Source organism: Camellia sinensis, chromosome 1, assembly GCF_055761805.1.
Source record: "Camellia sinensis isolate YWXY chromosome 1, ASM5576180v1, whole genome shotgun sequence".
NCBI classification, from domain to species: Eukaryota; Viridiplantae; Streptophyta; class Magnoliopsida; order Ericales; family Theaceae; genus Camellia; species Camellia sinensis.
In genome coordinates this window covers 226,061,510-226,067,865 of record NC_138961.1, presented here as the reverse complement: position 1 = coordinate 226,067,865, position 6,356 = coordinate 226,061,510, and positions in this window count along the sequence as shown.

Sequence of the window (6,356 nt, the reverse complement as noted above, 5' to 3'; positions counted from 1 at the left end):
TCGCTCCAAATGAGGACCTTCACCTCTACCCTCTTAACCGAACAGTATTTATAGAGGGTAATGGTAAGAGCCAAGGGTTACACTCACCTGTTTTTCAAGTCTTTAATACTTTGTTCTTTCTGTATGTTCTAATGTCTATTTTTCTTGCAGCTCTTCTATAGCCACCAAAAGACTTCCGTAAGTCCTTCTTCCCTAGCAAGGACTTCAAGAAGCTGTTGGATCTACCAGTTTAGAGGCAGAGAGCTCCCTTGCTGCTCAACTACATCCCGACTTACAAGTTGGTTCTTCCCGACGTCTTGAAGAAGAAGAACAAGTCTCTTCCTTCTGCCACAACTCCATTAGCAACTTTATCACCTTGGCCAGATCAGGGATCAACTTCCGATCTAGCTGAGCAACCATCAACTTCGGCTCCATATCTGATCCATTCATCTCAACACAAACGCTAACGCCGAACTGCAATCGCTGCCTAGATGGGTCACAAGAAAGCAATTGCAGACAATCTTCTGGCCGACATCCCTGACACTGTCAACGCTTGACCTTCTCCATCGCAGTCTCAACCAAAGCCAAACCCCAAAGGACTGAAGGAGGCCTAGCCTAAGGCAACGGTGACTCAGATTGACACTGAGGACACCTTGCCAATTTCAAAATTGCCCGAGAGCGAGAAGACCTCCTCCACTGCCGAGAAGAGGCCCGCCGAGGCAGAACCATCACAGTCAACTCGGTCAAAGAGGCCGAGGTCCAAGTCGGCAACAACCTCGGGCTCTCTGAAATCTAATGCCCCCTGGGCTCCCCCCATTACCATCGAGGGCAAGCCCGTCAGAGCTAGCGACAGCGCCGATGATATTGAAGTCAGGGTTGCCCTCTCTACAGCCTTGCTCCTTTCCAAGGATCTCAATCGCAAGGCCAATATGAGCGAGTATGAGAATTTCGCTCTAATGTTGCAGCACTCCGTGCAAGTAAGCCCTTAACACTTGGTACTTTACATTCTCTATTTCACTTACTTAGAAAATTTTGTTAATTTTTATTCTGTCCATTTCTTCTAGGAGATCCAGCATGACCACTCCTTTGCAATGCAAGCCTTCAACATTAAGAAGGAGTTAGAAAATAAAACCAAGGAGGCTGCTAGCTTGCAAAGGGTCATTAACAAGGCTGAGGCCAAGATGAAGACTTTAACAGACCAGCCGAGGAAGCCAAAAAAGCTAAAGATGAGGCCGAGGAAAAAACAGATACTGCAGAGGCCATTAAGAAGGTCCTTAAGGCCGAAAAGAATAAGGCTGAAATAAAAACTACTGAAGCTCAAGCCGAGCTTCGTGCTGCCTTGGCCATAAAAGCAGCCGAGATCAAAGCGGCCGATGAGAAGGCATACGCCGAGGGGGTAACCGACGTCAAAGAAGACTACAAGAGACAAGTCAGACAGGCATGCAATAAGGGCTACACCCTTGGTTGGATGGCTGCTTTGAAGGCGTTGGTTGTCCCTAAGGACTTTCCTTTGAAGGATGCTGGCCACCTCGTCCTGCCATTCCCCCCTACTTCAAGCCAATCTGAGGCTAAGTCTGAGGAGGAAGTTGAGGCCGAGAAGAAGAAAGAGGCTACTGGGGCCAAGCTCCAAACTCTGAATGAGCAAGTCTTAGACTTGACTCAGGATGACGAGGATGAGGTCTTAAAGGATGCCTCTTCTCAGAAGAAAAACTCTGAGGTGAAAATCACCGAGAAGAGCCTCGATCAAACTCTTCAAGAGATCGATACTGAGCTCGCAGCTAAGAAGGTGTAGACGCGCCCGCGTGGGGGGGGCCCTCGCTACAGTTCGGACTCGATTTGTGTCACGGTTCTTAATCTGAACCAAAGAGTTCAAATCTGGCAAATCGTTTTGAGAAAATAGGTTTTTAGAAGAGAAGTGCCAAACATGGACTGCTTTTCCAAATACAGAGTCGCCACCTAAATATTTTTTATGGGGGAATTTAGGAAACCCTGACTCGGTGCCGAAGGCCACATGTCCGTCATCACCAGAGTTGCCTCGGCTCGGGAGCTAGGGTACGATTGGGGAAGGTCAGCTATGAGCACCCCCTTTCGCCCGATCCAAAGATCGGCCTCTACTAACCGTGATATCTGCTTTTGAAAACGTTATGTGTTCTTAAACCAATTATTAGCCTAGAATTACTATGTTATGCGCACAGCAAACAAGTATAGACTAGATTGCCTAATTTGGAAATAAGCATTGCATATCCGTTTGTTTTGGAAAAATGTTTTGGAATTTGCTACCCGCAAGTAGGCTAAAACATGGATTTCAACGAGTGTTTCCAACTCAGGCAATCCAACCTTCACCCACAGGCATTCAAACAATTTATCACATAAGCATCTAGCCACATGGTAAGCATGCTGTCATGATAGCATTCACACGCATGAGATATGCTAAAGCATAAATGCTTACCGAGTACTCCGAGCCAAAACAATAAACTAGTTAGCCAACATGCATGGTCCTAGTTCATGTCAAATTGACTAATGCAACACATGCAGGATGCAATTAGGATAGGCTCGGCTAACCTAAACATGGCATGTGAAAATGCACAAGTAGCATGTATTCAAGTTAGATTTGAAATACTAATACAGTTAGCATGATGCGCCGAGCCCGGTGCATGCAATACTGATGAATGATGCACGCATGCATAGCATAAGGTATGCTAAATTAAACATGTCCTATTACTAACCATCAAAGCAGGTAAATAAGAGGGAAGAAAGACGTGGGGTTGGAAGACATACACACACTCACGCGCACTTATTACATAATTGCCCTCACTCGGAGGGTCCGAATAAATGTAACAGTCCGAATAATAAACGCATAAATTATTACAGAATTTCTAATTAATTAACAGAAAGAATGCATAAAAGAAAGGTGGCCACAGCCCCCGCCTTGGGATGCGCGAATGATGCATGCTCGAACCCGTCTCGCCCGGAAGGTCCATACCATACCACTGCCGCCTCTGTTTACACTGCCCTGCTTCTTTGAAAATTGCCAAAGTTCTGGGACAGGTCCCCTGAACACCGTGAAACACCATCGGCTGAAGGAAATGTCCACCGGCCGTTTAAAATATCCATCGGCTGTTTATGAAGCTATCGGCCCAATAAGGATTGCCGGTCGGCACTGAACAATGCCGGTCGGCAGAGACTTCCTGCAGAAGACAGTTTTGACAGCAACAGAGGACAGACAGTATATGGCATGGGATTTCAGGCACATGTGAGCATGGTCATGTTCCCCATCATGTATTGAACTCAGGGAAGCATGACCCTCGATCTTCGAGCCATCAATTGTGCATGATAGCCTAAGAGATCAAGCTTGTCATTTGATGTAAAAATGTATGCAACACACAAATGAGGACCAAGACCCTATCATGTTGAAGTCAAGGGCCCCGGTGACCGAGAGTTAAGACGCGTTACATCACTTAAAGTATGAACGCTCCTTAACCCCCACACTTGGTTTGACACCCCAAACCAAGTAATGCAATGCATGTTATGCAAACATGACTCAAAGATACAACATGAGATTAAGATGCAAGGCATGCCAAATGCCATGCAACTACCATGGCAAGTATGCAATGCAAAGGCATGCAAGATGCAAATGCAATGCAAACATGGACGATTTAAGCAATAGGATCATCATATTACAACACCTAATGAAGCAATCATGCAACAAACATGAGACAAGCATGTAATGGTGGACTTTAAACCATAAAGGGGCAGACCTCAATCCACCCCAAAACAGTGGCCAAAAGTGCCCAAAATGGTGGACAAACACTCATGCTAACATGCAAGCCAAAGGACCTAAGGCTAAGGCAGAAAAAGGGGGGCACTTTACTTCCACTAACATGACCATTCATGGCATGAATTAGACAAGCAAAAACAGAATCCTAGCATGCAAAAATGGACTTCAAGACCCACCAATATGGCAGCTTAAGTGGCTCCAATGAGATGCATGCACCAAAACTCATTTCTAGGCATAAAAGGGCACATCTTCAAAGCATGAAAGAGGTCACATATGCAGGCATACAAACATGATTTATGGACTGAAATAGGACCCTAAATGATGCCAAATCATGAGGATGGTCTAAGCTACACATGCTAGAGGCCAATATACTCTAGGCTTACAAGCCAAAACACAAAGAGATGACTCCAACCATGGCAAGCATGACTGAAACAGATGGCCAACAGGCCTTAAACATGGTAAATTAATGCCAATACCTTCATGAAATTAGGCTAACACATGCAAGAATCATGGCTTAAACACAAGATGCATTTCTAGGCCAAATAGAGGAATGTAAAGCAAGTATGTTAAGCATGCAAAAGGGCACAAATCCGACCAAAAACAGAGATAACATATGACCTAGAGACACCCAAAAACCTCTGAAATAGGGCCAAAATCAATCAAGCATGCATGTTACCCTTTAAGCCAAAAGGCAAGGAAATGAGGCAATGAAGGGAGAGGGGTGTCCCTCCCCTATACAAGACTTCAAACCACCTTCCTCACCACTGAAAATCCACTGGTTTTCAGTGGTGAGAAGACCAAGACACTCAAGCAAACAAAGCCTCTCCAAGGGAAGCACCAAAAAGGCCAAATAAGGCCTAAGAGGGTGAGTTTGAACTCAAACCACAAAACACCCTTAATGAAAGTTCTTAAGCATGAAAATATAAGCTTTTTTTATGTTATGTACAAAGCCTAAATTAGAAAGCAAGACAGGTAAAAAACTAGTGCAAGTTTGGGGAAACTAAAGCAAAGTGATTACCCTTGAAGAAACTTTGAAGAACAGATGTTCCAGCCACCTTCTACTGATCAAAATCAATCCAAAACCTCAAGAATCAACCCTCAAAGCCTCTCAATCTCGGAGCAAGGTGTAATGGTGTGTGTATTAGTGCAAAAGTAAGGTAAAAATGCACTTTTGGGCTACCAAACACACACTAAGGGAGGAGAGAGAGGGAAATATAGAGAGAGATGATATATCTAGCAGATATATGTATATAAGCTCTGGTTTTTAGGTTTAAATTTTCCAACCTTTAACAATGGAGGAGGAGGGCTCTATATATAGCCTAAACAAATGGTTCTTGGCTTCTCCAAGAAGCCAAGTGAAAGGGGCAAAGAGGGCAAAGGAGTCTAGGCTTCTTGGAGAAGCTAAAACAGCTGGCCAAGCTTCTCCAAGAAGCTTAGCCAAAGGTTCATCCTTCTAGAAAGAACGAAGGGGTTCAAAGGCTCATACCAGCCAAAACTGCACGGGGAGGAGTGATGGTGCATTCCAGCTGGCACAGCTGGCATGCACCATGCCTCAAGGGTGCGAAGGAGTCACACCGGCCAGCAAAAGATGTCACCGGCAAAATAAAGTGCCGATCGGCAGTATACTATGCCGACCGGTCATTGATTTTGAGAAACCATGGCCGGTGGCACCCCTAAACAGCCGATGATGCTAGGGGAAGGCCGGTGGAATGTGAGGGTGGCCAACAAGCCACTCTCCTCCCTTCAAGGCAAAAACACAAGTGTTTGGTGTCAAAACCAAACACGGAACAGTCAGGTCGAGAGATCTTGAGGCGAGGCGCGCGGCCAAGACTTCCAGGAACTCAAGACGAACACAAACATGGATAATCACCGAGTGTTCAAATGGTGACGTCCAAGTCTTGAGGACGGTCAAAAATGGGGTGTCTACTGTTGCCCCTCTTTGATAGAACTCGAAAGTCATAACAATGACAGGAGTGAATGTCAAAGCCCAGAGACGACCCATTTTTGACAAGGCCGAAGACTCAGACAAACATGCAAGGCAAACAAGGTATGCACCCAAAGGCAGGGGCAAGATGCAAGACAATGCACAGAGCCGGACATAACTTATGATCATGCAAAGAAAGCTGCAACGAAGCATACATGCGACAGTTTTAAGCTAGCATACACCAAACTACACTATAATGCAGAAAGGATGTAAGAGAATTAAGCAATTCTCGATATGTCTCACTCGGAGGATACAAATACCTGTGCGGCTCGTCTGGTTGCACCCACCTCAAATGAACCATATATACAATATCGTGTCTGCAAAGAAAACAAACTTAACAGGTACGATATCGTTAGCAACATGCATAATAGTGTGCTCGAAGTGCGTGACAACGCAAAGTGAATGGGAAACATAACAATGCTGTGAAGGCACAGATATATAAGTGGAACGCGCGGTCTACGCGAGCAACGAAATTGATTACAAGGATGCGGTTTACACAAGCAATGAAGTTGATTGCAAACATGCGGTCTACGCAAGCAGGACATACGGTCTACGCAGGTAATGAAATTGAATGCTAACATGCGGTCTACGCAAGTAATGAAATTGAACAATCAT